Source organism: Pipistrellus kuhlii, unplaced genomic scaffold, assembly GCF_014108245.1.
Source record: "Pipistrellus kuhlii isolate mPipKuh1 unplaced genomic scaffold, mPipKuh1.p scaffold_m20_p_9, whole genome shotgun sequence".
Lineage (NCBI taxonomy): Eukaryota > Metazoa > Chordata > Mammalia > Chiroptera > Vespertilionidae > Pipistrellus > Pipistrellus kuhlii.
The window spans coordinates 63,531,622-63,548,590 of record NW_023425595.1 but is presented as its reverse complement, the minus strand read 5'-3'; the positions used below and the strand labels follow the sequence as shown (position 1 = coordinate 63,548,590).

Genomic DNA, 16,969 nt, shown 5'->3' with positions numbered 1-16,969 from the left:
CTTGTTTTGAGGCAAACCATTCAGAGACCCAATTTTCCACTTGTTCATATGTTTTGAAGTGCTGCTCAGAAAATGCATGTGCCATCCATCAGAACAAGTGGTAATCTGAAGGAGCGAGGTCTGGTGAATATTGCAGGTGTGTTAATGCTTCCCAGTCAAGATCTTTTAATGTGTCTTTAACTGGTTTTGAAGTATGTGGTGGTGCGTCATCATGAAGCAAAATTATTTTGCCATGTCTTCTGGCACATTCTGGTCGTTTCACCTTCAAAGCGTGGTTCAAATTGATTATTTGTTGTTGGTAGCAATCAGTATTAATGATTTCACCTGGTTTTAGAAGCTCATCATACATCACACCTTTCTGTTTCCACCAAATGCAGAGCGTTGTCTTTTTCCCAAAACATATGGGATTCTCAAAATAAATCCATTTTTCATCGCCAGTCACAATTTGATGCAAAAAAGACTTTCTTTCGTGCCGTTGAAGCAACATTTTACTGATGACTTTTCGGTTTTCCATTTGTCTTTCATTCAGTTGATGTGGCACCCATTTTCCTTCCTTTAAAATCTTTTCCATTGCTTGTAAACAATTGGAAATTGCTGAACAACGTTTAATCTTTCTGCAAGTTGTTTTGTATTTGGCACGCATCTTCATCCAATAATGCTTGTAATAGTTGGTTTTCAAACTTTTTCGGTTGACCTGGACGTTCTTTGACTTTCACATCAAAATCATCACTTTTAAATCATTTAAACCAGCATTCACAAGTATCTTGAGATGTGGCACGTTCACCATAAACCTCCCAAAGTATTCAGCAGCACTTTTCTTCAAAATAAAGTAATGAATTTTTTTGGCACAAAACTCGACATTTTTAAGCGTAAAAATATCTTTGATGTTAACATCTTCAGAAATTTTGACATGAAGTTTTGAAGCTTGCCATCAATACAACAAAATAGCATACATATCAAATCGCATATATATCACCATATGTGTGACTCCATCTATTGAAAAAAAATCCGCATTGTTAACCGGTACACCTAATAATTCTATCATATGTCATTTCTGAGTCTGTTATTATTATCTTTCTCCTGGATTTTAGGTTATATTTTCCTGTCAGTGTTTTTGTTCTTAATTGTCAGACAGCAAAGTGAATTCTTTTTTACTCTTCCCTAATTCTGTCAAGCTACACATTTTAGGGTTGATATGCTATGTAGTTTGTCAATCCCAGTGTTCTAGCACCTATTGTATTTAACCATGCTACAGCTCGTTCAAGCAGTGACATATACCTTGTTTCCCCGAAAATAAGACAGTGTCTTATATTAATTTTTGCTCCCAAAGATGCGCTAGGTCTTATTTTCAGGGGATGTCTTATTTTTCCATGAAGAAGAATACAGTACATATTTATTGTTAAATGAAAATAAAGGAAATTTATTACCTGTATACGGTACGGTAGTACGGTAGTTGTCAACACAAACCAGACAAACTGTGAATCCTACAGTATCAAGAATTTACTCATTTATTCAATGACAATCATGTCATCATCTTCTGGAACATCATCATAACAATCCAATTCCTGAATTTCCTGGTGAATTTCTTGTGACTCCGTTTCTTTCAGAATCAGAGGACCAAATCTCTCATGTTTAGCAATAGCATTCTGAGACAGAACCTGGGGGGGGGCCTTATTTTCAAGGGATGCCTTATATTTCACTCAGAAGGAAACCTGTAAGTAGGTCTTATTTTCGGGGAAACATGGTAGGAATGATGCATATGAAATCATGGAAGTGTGAATAGTTCATATGGACTGGAAGTATTGGTAATACTGGGAAACATGGGTTGTAATATAGAGGACTTTGAGTATAAATTAAAGATAAGGACAGGGCCTTAGAAAAGAAGGAAATTCCCAGTAGATTGAACAGAGTTGAGTGCTAACTTACCCTGTTCCATTAACACCTGTTCACACCTGTGTATCATAGTGCTGAAACATTTTCCTTCATAAACATTCCTTCAGTGTCTTTGAGACTGGATATTCTCTTTACTCATAGTTGTGTTCCCATCCATTAGCCTTGTCTCTAGTACATACAGACCTTTAATAAATGTCAAAATAGCTCACTTTAGCTTTGCACAGTGGCAGTATCATAGCCAATGAGGTTTATCCAAGGCGCAATTATTGCTAATTAAATATATATTTCACTTTTTCATTTAAAACTCTTAGAAGGCCCAAACTGGGCTGGAGTTCTTTCTGGGCTAACTTTTAGCAATTTGAGAGCCTTGAGCACCACCTTCCCATCTAGATCCACAACCCAACTTAAGCTGTGATTTGCTCCCATGAACCAACCATTGAAGTTCCACACAGCCTCAAATCTTGAGTCTTTCCAGCTGCCCCAAGAAGCAAACTGCCAGGAAGACATGGCAGCCTCTCTTCCCTGCTGCTCAGCGCTGCTGATAGAGTGCTCAGAAACTTGACCTCAGGCCTGGGCCCAGCTCCCTTCCCCTCCACCTGAGCACCACCCCAAGAGCAAGCAGGACAGACAGAAAACCAACAGAGGCCATAAGAAAAGATATTGTTACCTACTTCAATTCTGAAAAGACAACTTATTCGGAGATCCTTCTGTCACAGTACATATAAAAATAACTTCAGGCTCGAATTTGAATGCTGTCATTTCTTGAATCGTTCTGGGAACTATCCAGTTAGGAAAGCAGCTTTCTGTTGGTCCTCAACTCAGAAATACTTAGAAACTTGTCCCTCGGCCCTGGTACCATCCTTCCTCTGCACTAGAAGAATTGTTCCAATTGCAAGAGAAAAGGAAATCTAACAAGAAGGGCAATAAGAAAGGATATTGGCATTTTCTGGAAAAGGCTCCTAATACTGTGGTTTAATGAAGGCTTGCCTTCCTCTCAGGATGGAGATCAGTTTGGATGCAAACATTAATGTCCACATTGCCTTGAACAGAGGCTTTCTAAGAACTTAAAACAATGAGGAATAGTCAGTTTTAGCAACAGATTTATACCTAAGAATCATATTAGAAAATAGATTTGATTCCATTTTAGTCCCAGTACCAAAGTGTTCCACTGGTAATTTTAGGATCACTGTGGGGCAAGCTGCAATGTTTCTGGAAAACGAGTTATCTTTTTCTTTTGTCAGATCTGTCTTTCCTCCCTTTCCATGTTACCTGCAATTTGTAAGTAAGCTATGTAGATTGTACACCTGATTTCACTTGCTTTACTTATTTTTATTGATTAGCTATTTTTTGGCACCTGTATGTGTGTTTTAGAATTCTGTGGTCAACTATAAGATGGGATCCATTGTTAAGAAATTGAAACAAAAAACTGTGGGAAAGTAAAAATAAAGCTTGTTTAAGTAAAACATGACTATGATAAAATGTTAATAAATATTTTTTGCTCCATAACAATGATCTTATTATTTCCTGTTAAAGGTATTTCTGTCCTGTTATTTCAGTGTTTTTTTGTACAAGCTAAACATGTTTAAAGGGAAGAAAAAACTCAGAAGCTCTAATGATAGGGCATATCCTTCTGGAAGAACAAAAAACACCCAAAAAGAAAATGTCAGGATTGGAGTAGCTGATTTCTTTTTCTCTGCTAAGCATTTTTTTTCATTTGCTTCTTGAAATCCATGATTATTACATGATCTATGTTGCAGATTTTTACACTTTGCAGTATAGAATGCTCCAAGATTTGAGTTATTGTTATTCAAACAGTATTTGGCCATAGTCAGCTTGTTTAGCTAAAATAGATATTGTTTACCAGCCTTTTTCTGTATTTATGTCTTTACTTGGTTGTACCATTTTGTCACTTTATACTCTATTTGTAGGTTCTATCCATATAAAAACCCAATTATGAGTCATTTTAAATGAAAGGTGAATTTTTAATATTGTGCTATGGCAATAGATTTATACCTAAGAATCATATTAGAAAATAGATTTGATTCCATTTTAGTCCCAGTACCAAAGTGTTCCACTGGTAATTTTAGGATCACTAATCACTGACTATTCCTCATTGTTTTAAGTTCTTAGAAAGCCTCTGTTCAAGGCAATGTGGACAATATTAACAGTGACATATAACAGTGACAAAGCTTAAAGAGCTAGGCGGGATTTTCTTAAATGAGATGGCATTTGAGTAGGAACTTGAAGGACCTATTGATCTGGTCTCTGACTGGTACCTTTGTATAGAACTAGGATTGCTGCTGATCTTGTTGATAAACTCCCAATTTTGGCTGCATTCTATCTTTCTGTTTTGGTAAAGTATAACCGACTTTGTAGTTCTTAAAATGATTTAGTATATATTTACTCTGATCCATTCACATACTGATTTTATTAATTAGAAAATGCTGATATTTCTAAAAATCTATTACTCCTTTGTTCTGCCTACAAGGGTGGAAGAGAGTTTAGTTGCCGATGAAGGTAACAGCATGAGCTCAAGTACAGAATTAGAAAAATTATGAGGTTTATATGGAGAACAGAGCAGTTCAGCTTGACTGAAGCAAATCGGGAGGAACAGTGGCTAGTAGGAGGAGATAATAATAGGAAGAGATAGTAAAGGCATAAAAGATGGGCTAAAGCTATTCTGTATGATAACTAAGCTAAGAGTTAATATGGGCTTAATGCTATAAACATGGAAGAGCTATTGAGAATTTTTGAGTACAGGAATGACATATTCAGAGTTCTATTTTAGAAAGATTAATTTGTATTGAAATTGGGAGATCCTGGAGCCATGGTGATTAACTTGACAGGTATTACAGTAAACCAAATGAAATGTACTCAGGACTAATGTGGGGTAATATTAGCTGAACTCAGTTAGGGTGGGGGAGGAGAGAATGGAAGAAAGGGGCATCAGATGGGAGAGAAGTTGCAGAGAGAAAGTGTCAAGCCCTCTCATTCTTTTCCAAAAGCATAAGAACAAATGAAAAGTAAAAGTGTGCCCACAAAGGATTTCAAAACCTAATGCTGGACTTGAATACCTTTTTGCTATGTATAGGACATCTTTGAGGGGTGTTCTTAAGCAGAGGAATAAGCAGTGTTTTAGTAAGACTAATCTTGTGGTATGTAGATGAATTGGGGACAGAGAGATTGGAAGCATAAAATCCTTTTTGGAAGCTGTTGGGATAATTTGTTATAAGGAAAATGTCACAGCCAGAACCAGTTTGGCTCAGTGGATAGAGTGTTGGCCTGTGGACTCAAGGACCCGGGTTCGATTCCAGTCAAGGGCATGTACCTTGGTTACAGGCACTTCCCCAGTGGGGGGTGTGCAGGAGGCAGCTGATCGATGTTCCTCTCTCATCGATGTTTCTAACTTTCTATCCCCTCTCCTTTCCTCTCTGTAAAAAATTAATAAAATATATTTTTTTAAAAGAAATGTCACAGGTTGAATAATAGTGAATATTTATTCACTAATTCAATAAATATAATATATATTGAGCCACTATATGCTAAGCATTGTTCTAGATCCAGAGCCACTACTATATGCTAAGCATTGTTCTAGATCCTACTCAAATGCCATCTCATTTAAAACAAACATTAAAATCTTTGTTCAAATGGAGTGTATTTACATCCTAATAGAGGAAGAAATAGTACAGTATATAAACAAATATATATAATGACAAGTGGCAAAGAGTGCTAAAAAGAAAAATAAACAGAAAAAAGGCAAGGCACAGTCTCTGGGCAGTAGTTAGAAGGAGGCCTTTCTGAGGAGGGGACACGTGAAGAGAGACCTGAATTAGATGAGAAAGCAGTGAGAATAACTAGACAGAGGGAAGAGCAATGCAAAAACTTCAAAGTAGGAAACCAGTGTGGCAGGATGAGAGTAAGGTAGAAGATGGTAGGCAATGGGGAAAGGGTGATATGGAGGGTACAGGGATGGGTGAGGTCAGGTAAGGCTGAACCAACCATGGTAAGGACTTTGAATTTTATCCTGAATGAAACTGGAAGCCATTGGAGAGTTTTGAGCAGAGGAGTGGCATAGTTTTTAAGGTATTACTCTGACTTCTGTCTGAACAATAGACTGGAATAGAGTTGAAACAAGAGACTAGTTAAGACTACTGCCAAGTTCCAGACAAGAAATGATGGTGACTTGGGCTTGGGAAGTAGTGATGAAGGTGATAGGTAGCCAGATAAATTTTGGAGTTAAGAATTGACAAGTATTTCTCTTGATGTTTCCATGTGCCAGGTTTTATTTTAAGTGTGTAACCCTAGTTATTTCACCTTCATAGAAAAATAGCTTTAACCCCCTGGCAATGGGCAAGGGACAGCTGATTGGTGGTGTTGCTCTTATATCAATCAGGAGCAAAGCAGATGTACAGTCCTTAGTTTATCCTAGCTTGATGTCTCTGTTGGTGGCCAGAGCTGTTTCATGGCTGAGGCACATGAAGAAAAAAAAGAAAACAGCTTTCATTGTTTTACAGCTGTGAAGATTTAAGCACAGAAAAGTAGCTTGCCCAAGTTCGTATAGCTAATAAGTGGAGGTACTGGATTTGGAACCTGGACATTTTAACTCCAGAGCCTGTGATCTATCCATTTTGCAATTCCACCCCCACCCTCCCTAAGGAGGAATCAGAGGAAAACCCCAGGCCAGTACCAGGCAAACACCACATTTATGCCTTCTGCCTTCCACCTTCTGTAATGCAAAATTCATAAGAAATAAAATCGAAGTTTTTCTTCTTTTACTTGCTTTTAAAGTGTTTGAGCTAGTTCTGCATAACCTTGTCCTCTGTTTTTCTGTGAAACTTCTTTGAAAGTCTTGGAAATGATGTTTTACAGCTATTTTTTAACACTGTAAAAGGTTGAGGCAGCATAAACTGGTGCTGGGTAGACAGGAATGTGGGAGAAAGTGAGATAAGATTCTAGGGTTTTTTGTGTTGTTGTTGTTTTGTTTTTTGTTTTTTGTGGGGGTTTTTTTTGCTGTTACTTCTGACAGTTCTTTGAAACATTCCCTACACACATTCATATTCTCTCTCTCTCTCTCTCTCTCTCTCTCTCTCTCTCTCTCTCTCTCTCTCTCTCTCTCTCTCTCTCTCTCATTAGAGAAATGGGATCACTGTCAGGATGCCATAAGCTGCCTTTCATTTCCCTGCTCACAATGGCCTAAGTATTGTGAGTGATTCTAATAGGTATGATTGCAACAGACGAACTCTTAGGCTGCTCATCACCTTACCTTATTTTTTCCTTTTCCCTCGTTGGCTCAGGGCTTCAGAGTGCTTTCTGGGAGAGAGGAAACAGTTTTGAAATTTATACATTTGAAATATTTTTTCTGGTTTTTGGTCTGGCACATCAGGAGCTTGGAAGTCTCACCTCATCCTAACAACAAATAAAAAGCTGAACAAACAAAAGCATCAGCAGTCAGGGGGCAAACTTCTGCCCCCCAAATTGGAAAGGTGGACAAGCAAATGCAGAGAATCACATCTTACAGAGCAGGAGCCCACAGGCAGAAACCTCTGCAGGAACCAGTACTGGGATGGGGAAACCTGAATGAAAAGTTGTGGGAGGCACAGAGTGGATGGGTCTGAGAGTTAAAAACTGCAGAGGGTTGTGGCTGCACACTTTTTTGAATTTTAGAGCTAAATGCTTCCCTTTCTCCCACATCTCCTCACCATACCACTAAAGGTGATTTACCAGAGTTCCTTTACCCAGTACATCATGACCAGCTTTCAACAAAAAATTACAAGGCATATTAAAAGACACAAAACACAGTTTGAAGAAAGAGATCAAGCATCAGAACCAGATTCAAATAAGACAGGGATGTTAGGATTATCAAAGTGGAAGCCTAAACCAACTATGTACTAAGGACTCTAATGGAAAAAGTAGACAACATGTAAGAACAAATGAATAATATAAGCAGATCTGGAAATTCTAAGAAGGCATCTAAGGAAGAGATCAAAAACACTAACAAAAATGAAAAATACTTTCCTTCATTGGACTTACTAGTATACTGGACATGGCTAAGGAAAGAATCTCTGAGGATATGTTGATAGAAACTTCTCAAACTGAAAACCAAAGAGAAAAAATGTGGAAAGAATGGAACAGAATGTTCAAAAACTGAAACAACAAAAGGTATAATGTGTGATGGGGAAGGAGGAGAAGGAAGAAAGGAATGGAAGCTATATTTGAAGTAATAATAACTGAAAAATTTCCCCAAATTATGTCATACCCCAAACCACGGACAGATCCAGGAAGCTCAAGGAACACCAAGCAGGATAAATGGTCCCTAAAAACGGTACAGAGGCATAGTGTGTTCAAATGGCAGAAAAGCAAAGATAATGAAAAATCTTTAAAAAGCCAGAGGAAAAATACCTTACCTGTAGGGGTGCAAAGAATAACATCTAGCTTCTCAGAAACCAAGCAAGCAAGAAATAAGTGGAATAAAACAAAGTGTTGAGAGAGATATTTTTCTCCAATTGCATTGGCTTTAATCTAACCACACAATCAATGTTAAATTAAATCTGACCCTTCTCCCAAAATTCATTGAAGCTCTTTTCTTTAAAAAAAAAATAATAATAATAATAATTAGGGTTAAACACTTAAAATAAAGCCTGGAATAGGTCCAGAATTTTATCGGTTTGGAGATGCACCAGGAATGCTGAGAGGCAAGTGTGGACCAGGGATAGGATGAAATGATCAGAGTAAGGTCAAGGTGGGTGTGAGACATTAGAATTAAAATTTAGAAATGGCAGAGAACCACTGAGCCTGCCTTGTTTTGCATGAGCTTTGGTTTCCAAGTGCTGCTCTCTGGGTCACTAGATCCACCAGTAAGGGTCAGAACCTTGGAGAGTTCCAGACAGACCAGGGCCAGAGAAATGTGAATGTAGCTATTACTGGCATGAAGTAGACAGGATAAAAGGCTCTTAAAATGATGCTGAAGCAACCCACTTATTTCTTCCTATTAGGATCTGAAAATTTTAAAATTCCTGCATCTCTGCCTCCCCACAACCTCATGGAGATCTTAATGAGGCTAGAGGTTTCGATCTATCTTGTGGAACAAGCACAAAGACATAGTGGCATTGGAGTTTTTGTTAAATTCTCGTGATACAGAGAGACACAATTTCAGATACTAAGGACTCTCCTAAGGAATGGTATTGCTTCCTTGTGTTATTTTCTGAGCAATTATAAAATTAATTAAAATCCTTGGTGGGGTGGGGAGGATGAATTGCCTAAAAGTTGTTTTCTGATAGGCACTTAGGTTTGTAACTGAAAGATAAAAAAGATATTCTGTGATTTAAAGGTGGTTTATAAAAGCTGAAGTAAGTTCAGCAACAGTAGACTTTTGCAAACATGATTGCTGGCTGATTAGCCTCCTAAACTCAATAATCTGGCTTGTTTTGTTATTTATTTGTTTGTTTTTAGGACATTAAAAACCCCAAACATTTATATTGTACTAGAGGCCCAGTGCACAAAATTTGTGCACTCAAGGGGCCCTCTCAGCCTGGCCTGCACCCTCTCGCAGTCTGGGAGCTAGCTTGGGGGATGTCTAACTGTCTGTGGGGCCTAAGCCATCAGTCAGACATCCTTAGTGCTGCTACAGAGGCAGGAGAGGCTCCTGCCACCACCACTTTGCTTGCCAGCCGTGAGCCCAGCTTCTGGCTGAGCAGTGCTCCACCTGGGGGAATGCACTGACCACTAGGAGGCAGCTTCTAAGTTGAGCATCTGCCCCCTGGTAGTCAGTGCACATCATAGTAACCAATTGTTCTGCCAATGGACCAAAAGCAGCTCTCCGACATCCCCCAAGGAGTCCCATATTGCAAGAGGATGCAGGCCAGGCTGAGGGACCCCACTGGTGCATAATAGGGGCTAGGGAGGGACATGGGAGGTTGGCCAGCCAGAGAGGGACTGTGGGAGGGCTCCAGGGCATGTCCAGCCCATCTCCCTCAGACCGCTCAGTCCCAATCGGCTGGACCCCAGTAGCAAGCTAACCTACCAGTGGGAACGTCTCCAAACGGGTGGTCAGTGCATGTCATAATGACTAGTTGGCCAATCGACTATCTGCACCCTGGTGGTCATTGAACAGTTGAGCAGCCTTAGCATATCATTAGCATATTATGCTTTGATTGGTTGAACAGCTGACTGGATACTTAGCATATTAGGTTTTTATTATATAGGATTGTTCTCTTTTTCCTCAGGTTTAGGACACAATCATGGTTTTCACATAAGATTAATAAGTTTCTAATGCTTCAAAGCTCTGCCTAACGTTTTAATCAATCTACAGTTATGATGTCAAATCAGGTTAAAAATAGGAACTTGGATGTAAATTTCAGGAAATACTTAACGAGTAAATCCTGGGGGTAACAACAACACAAAGAGCAGAAAAATCTTAGGAAAACAGAACTTATTACAGAGAATAATCATACTATATTTGCACTCTGTTAAGTCCTAAGGTGTAGTCACTTTTTTAGATACTACTTGAGAGGAGAGTTAGAGCAAATTCCTGAATGGCTAACTGATTTGCAGTGCCAACAATAAGTAGTCTCTAAAAGGTGTGTGATGAAAAGGGAGACTCCAAGATTTCATTAGCATTCTACTCAGATTTTGGAGATAAGGAAAGTTAGATTTAGTTATAGATAACAATAATATTAGTAAAAAAAAAAAAAAAAAAAAAAAAAAAAGATACAAGATTATACCAGATGTTTGTGTCTCCTTCAAAAGTTATCTTTTAAAATATTTACTAAAGCCTATTGGTTATCATAATGAGTATTACTGTTTTTATATGATTGAGGCAGACCCATTTTGTGGTTGAAAATCGAGTTTGGGTTGAGACTTAGATTTTTAGTGTATACCACATGCATCAAAACACCAAGAGACTAACATCAGGAACGTTTCAGGTGGGCCAATTAAGAGGATGGAATTGTGTCCTGAATATGATTTTCAGCCTTGAAATTGTAAGTAAACTCTAGAAAATATGACAGAATGAAGGAGAGTCAGATGTCAAAAATGACTATGAAGGAAATATTGGTAATAGGAATTGAGGAAGATATAAAGGAAACCAGTAAGTAATTAGTTACATTTGGAACGTGTTGAATATGAAGAATTGGATGATATCCAGTTGTAAAGATTTACCAGATAGTTGGAAATTTCATTCATTCAACAAATATTTTTAAGCCCTTGACATGCCTTTCTTAACATTTGAGGAGATTGAGAGTAGTACATGTTTCTTTCCTTCTCCTAAATGCCCAGGGATGTGGTCCCCAGATGGATTTTCTTAAGGAAATATTTTAAGCCAATTATATAAGATGTAACATTTGCTTTTTTAACACAACTTCTTTATTACAACTCATAGTAATCACAAATTGATCTTTTCCAAACTCAGAGACTGTCTTTAGGGTTGTTTATAAAAATAATTCTCCCTGTGAAGGTACTAGAAAGCATTGAATTATGTCATTTAAATGGGTGAATTGTATGTGGTGCTAATTATCTCTCAATAAAGCCGTTTTGAAAGTTATTCATGCACACATTTTCAAGTCGATGTCTTAAGACCTCTAGGGAAGGACCATAGTTCCATATCAGTGATTGAACTTATTTCATACAAATTACATTGGATATGAGTTCAAGAGAGAGTAGATAACACTTAATTGAATAAAGTTTCAGGCTAGGTTTTAGAATATAGAAAATGTAGACATTTCCCCTGTAGTCTACTCAACTAACATTGAGCACCTGTCCTACCCAGCCAGAGAAATCAGGAAATACTTCCTTAAGGCGATGATACTCTTGAGATGAGTCTTGAAGGATGTGTAGAAATCAGTAGAGTAAGGAGGGTGGAGATGTTCAGAGGGAACAGTTGTACAAGGGCAAGTTTATATGTGAAGAACTGCATTCAGTTTAGAATTACTAAAGTGAGGTGTGTGTGTGTGTGGGAGAAAGAAAGAGGGTACTTGCATGTAAATACGTAAAGATTCATAACACTTTTAACAGCTTCAAAGTGTTCCATAGTATAATTATATGCCATAAAATATTTAGTCATCCCTCTATTGATGAGCATTTAGATTGTTGCTTGGTTTGGGCACTGAATTTACTTGCACATGTGTCCTTGAAAACTTTAGATGTAATTCTGTATCAAAGTTTAGGCCTTGTTTTTGATAGCCAGCATTGACAAATTGACTACATACCTTAGGTTTGGATTATGACCAGTCACACTTGACTATCTATAATAATAAAAGCATGATATGGAAATCGACCTAATGACCAAACAACACAATGACCTTCCGGACTACCAGTTAAGGTAGTGAGTTTTCCAATGATTATTCAGGAAGCCTTTCCATAACTCAGTTGTAATGCCAGCTTGTTGCTGGGAGCATGTCCATGCAGCATCCACCTACTCTGCTGCCATTTTTAATGTTTATTGACTCTATTACTTAAGACTAGAAGCCTGGTGCACAGATTTGCCCACCAGTGGGGTTCCTTGGCCTTGCCTGTGGGGATTGGGCTTAAACCGTCTCTCCAACATTCCCTGAGAGGTCCTGGATTGCAAGAGGATACAGGCCAGGCTGAGGGACCCCAATGGTGCACAATTGGGGCCAGGGAGGGATCGTGGGAGGGCTCACAGGAAGAACTGGATACCCAAGGACCGAAGGTGGGGAATGCATAGACTGGTAGAAAGGGCAGAGGCAACCAAAATGTGGAAACAAAGTAACTGCCCCCAAATGAGAGAACTAGAGAATTCTCCAGAAGATACAAATGAAGCGGAGATAAGAAATTTATCTGAAACAGTTCAGAGTAATAATGGTAAAAATGTTCAGCATAATAGAGTCAATAATTAATACAGTCTACATGAGAAGTTCCTACTCAGGTTTGTTTTGATATATAATGATGTCATCCAGTTGTGTAAAAATAATACAAATATATGTGTAATTAGTAACACAAAATACCAGCTAAAGCCCTGGTTAGTGTTGCTCAATTGGTTAAGCATCAGCCCATGCTAAGGATTGCCAGTTCAGTTCTCTATCAGGTCACATAGGAAGGTGTGGGTTCAGTCCCCTGGAGGCAACCAATCAATGTCTCCCTCATGTTGATGTTTCTCTCTAAAATCAATAAAAACATTTAAAAATATCATCTAAATTGTGTTGAAAAAAATGTTCAAAAGATTTATTTGTGCAATTGTTATTTATTTTATATTACTGGAAACTTTATCAGTCATATTTCTGTGATAATGTTATATAACAAACACCTCTATGATTCAGTGATTTACATTAACAAGTATATTTTGTCTTTGGGGCAGCTGCGGTGGCTCTTTCAAAATAGCTGAACGTTGGGTTCAGTTCTATTCCACATGTCTCTCATTCCAGGGCATGCTCTTCTCACAATATATGGTAGAAACACAGGAGACCAACTTGAACCACATGACCAAGATTAAATACAATAGGGTAGGGATGTATACCATCTGTTTTCCTGGTCACACAAGAGGTTATAGATAAATAATCCTGTTACAGAGAAGGAATGAAAAAGTGAGGACAGAAGTCTACCACAGAAACATTTCAACCTTGTAATGTCAGTTTGTTGTTGAACTAACTGTTCTTTTTGATTTCTGAAAATTTGAGCAGATAGGTAGTGTCTTGTTTTGTTGTATTTTTGCGCATGTGTGTCTCCGTGTGTGTGTCTCCGTGTGTGTGTGTGTGTGTGTGTGTGTGTGTGTGTGTTTTCCCCCAGCTAGCCCTTCCTTTTCACTGTTACCCTTTCTCCTCTCTGACACAGTGTCACTATTACTTAATGTGTAAGACCCCAGGAAGCATAGTCAGGCCACTGGCTGATAATCTAAGGGGCTTGTTTACCCAAGAAACTTGATTTGTTATTTAACTAAGTTTATTTCAAGAGCTTCATTGAAAAATTGTTCATATGCAGCCCAGCCTTATCTATACTCTTGAGCCCATTTCTGAATGAACCAATCCAGCCTGACTTCATTGTTTTCCTCTCTCAACTCACCTAAGGAACTCAATGAAAACATAAAACAATATCTTTGCCCTTTGACTTATGAGTGAATGATGACAATGTTTTAGATCTCAATTACTTGCTAAAAAATGTATCTTTAGAGTAATATATACAGAAATTAAAATATTAAAATTAACACATTTGCTTTTTTCATCATCAGTATCTTATTCCCCACATTGGGCTTTACAACCCTAATTCCTAAAAATTGCATGGTTTGGTAAACCATAGTCTTTTCTTTGGACTGTATTTGTTCCCTTAAAAAAATAATGGCATATCAAAATAGCTATCCGGGTATATTTATCTGTATAAAGAATGTGTTAGAAGTGTGACCAGATTGCATTTATAAATATTATTATAACACTACCCAAATTGAGTAAATAGCACACATCAGTAGTTCATCTTAGAGTGATTCATTTATTAGTCCAGTCATAGTCATTACTCAGAAATAATTCACTCCAGACCTTGAGATCCTGCAGACATGATAAAAATAGGTGGGATGAAAATACCTATTTAGAGAATTGTCTGGAATGTTCTAATGCCTTTGAGATGACATCATCATTTGGTGGTATTAAATATGATTGGGTACTTTCCTAGGTTATTCAGTTGACATAATTTTTTTTTTAAATCATCGGCTAAAAAACAGTTCTAGGACAGTTAATGAAATGTTACTACATATTCAAAATTAATAAGAAAATGCAGCTATTGTTCTGGAATTAAGAGAGCTTATGATATTTCAGACAGTATCTCATCTTATGTCTGTAAGCCAGTATTGCCTCATGACATCTATTATTATTGGAAAGGCTGATTAAAGCTCTTTTAATATTTAACTTTCTTTTCTAATATTTAATGTAAATTTCTTTGCATTAGGGACTGAATTTATCTCTTTGTGGCTCTCATGTTAGCTATTAGAATCATTCCCATTATGGTGCTTAAATTTTTGTTTCAATTTTTGCTTGTGGAACTGTACAGCTTATTAAAATAGAGTTCATAGTTTCAGATTATTTTTAAGTGCTCTTAAAATGTAAATTAGGTCAGGTCTCTCAACCACTTAAAAGCGCTTAATGTTTGCCAAAACCGTTTGGCTCAGTGGATAGAGCGTCAGCCTACGGACTGAAGGGCTCCAGGTTCAATTCCGGTCAAGGGCATGTACCTTGGTTGCGGGCACATCACCAGTAGGGGGTGTGCAAGAGGCAGCTGATTGATGACTCTCTCTCATCGATGTTTCTAACTCTATTTCTCTCCCTTCCTCTCTGTAATAAATCAATAAAATATTTTTTTTTAAAAAGCACTTAATGTTTTCCCAATTTTTTTTTCCATTGGATGTTCTCTCTTTTAAAATTGAATTTTTTTGGCTGTTCATTTATTTTAGTTTTTTAATTATATTTTAATGTTGCATACAATAAACATTAATATTTTGAGAAAAACTATTTTAAGCATAATGTTACATGAAATAAACTATTTCAAGAAAAAAATATTTTATACATGCAATAAAAATTAATTATTCAAGAAAAACTATTTTAAGTATAATATTACATTCAATAAGCATTAATATTTCAAGAAAATTTTTAAATAAAATATTTTCAAAACAATACTAACAGTATAATATCACAAAAGTTGTAGGAAATATTAAAAATCTGCAAATAACAAGATTATTTCTATTCTAAAATACTTTTTTTCTGGCTCTATTTTTGTTCATCAGTTTATGTTGTTCATTATATTTCACTCATGAGTGAGATCATGTGATATTTATCTTTGTCTGACTGGCTTATTTTGCTTAGCATAATGCTCTCCATTTCCATCCATTTTGTTGCAAATGGTAAAAATTCCTTATTTTTTACAGCAGCTAGTATTCTATTGTGTAGATGTACCACAGTTTTTTAATCCACTCATTTGCAGATCAGCACTTAGGTTATTTCCAAATCATAGCTATTGTAAATTGTGCTGCTATGAACATAGGGGTGCAAATATCCTTTCTGATTGTTGTTTCTGATTTCTTTGGGTATATTCCTAGAAGTGGGATTACTGGATCAAATGGAAGTTCCACTTTTAGTTTTTTAAGGAAATGCCATACTGTTTTCCACAGTGGCTGCACCCACCAGTTATCTGATATTGCAATGCCTCCAACTTTGTTCTTCTTTGTCAGGATTGCTGTGGCTATTCAGGGTCTTTTTGTTGTTGTTGTTGTTCCATATGAATTTTTGGGAGTTCATTGTAGGTTTGTGAAATATTCTGTTGGTATCTTAATGGGGATTGCATTGAATCTCTAGATGCTTTGGGTAGTATGGACATTTTAATGATGTTGGCTCTACCAGTTCATGACCACTGTATATTCTCCCATTTGTTTATATCTTCCTCTATCTCTTTTTTTTAATGTCCTGTAGTTTTCTTACAGGTCTTTTACCTCCTTAGTTAAATTTATTCCTAGGTATCTTAATTTTTTTGTTGTTGTTAAATGGGATTGTTTTTTTAGTTTCTCTGTGAGTCCATTATTGGTGTATAAAAAAGCCATAGATTTTTGAGTGTTAATTTTGTATCCTGCTACATTGCCAAATTCATTTATTAAGTCTAGTAGTTTGTTGTTTTTTTATGTAGTCTTTAGGGTTTTTTAAGTACAATATCATGTCATCTGTGAATAATGACAGTTTTACTTATTTTCCAATTTGGATGCCTTTTATTTCTTCTTTTTGTCTGATTGCTATGGCTAGCTCTTCCAGTACTATGTCAAATAATAGTGGTGAAAGTGAGCATCTCTGTCTTGTTCCTGTTCTTAGGGGAAATGGTTTTAGTGTATGCCCATTGAGTATAATGTTGGCTGTAGGTTTGTCATATATGGCGTTTATCATGTTGAGATATGCTCCCTCTATTCCCACTTTGCTGAGAGTTTTTAATCTATTAATAAAATGGGTGTTGAATTTTGTTAAATGCTTTTTCTGCATCTATTGATATGACTCTATGATTTCTATCTCTCAATTTGTTGATGTGATGTATCACATTTATTGACTTGCAAATTTTGTTACCAGCCTTGCATCCCTGGAATAAATCCCACTTGATCATGGTG

General features: G+C 37.0%; 1 protein-coding gene and 2 pseudogenes across 4 annotated transcripts in view; all 3 read left to right on the top strand.

Moving 5' to 3' along the window:
• SIK2 (salt inducible kinase 2) overlaps positions 1-16,969 on the top strand; it is a 114,307-nt gene that overhangs the window by 34,525 nt on the left and 62,813 nt on the right. The window lies entirely within an intron of this gene.
• On the top strand, positions 2,106-2,220 carry LOC118713880 (annotated as a pseudogene).
• On the top strand, positions 6,229-6,372 carry LOC118713848 (annotated as a pseudogene).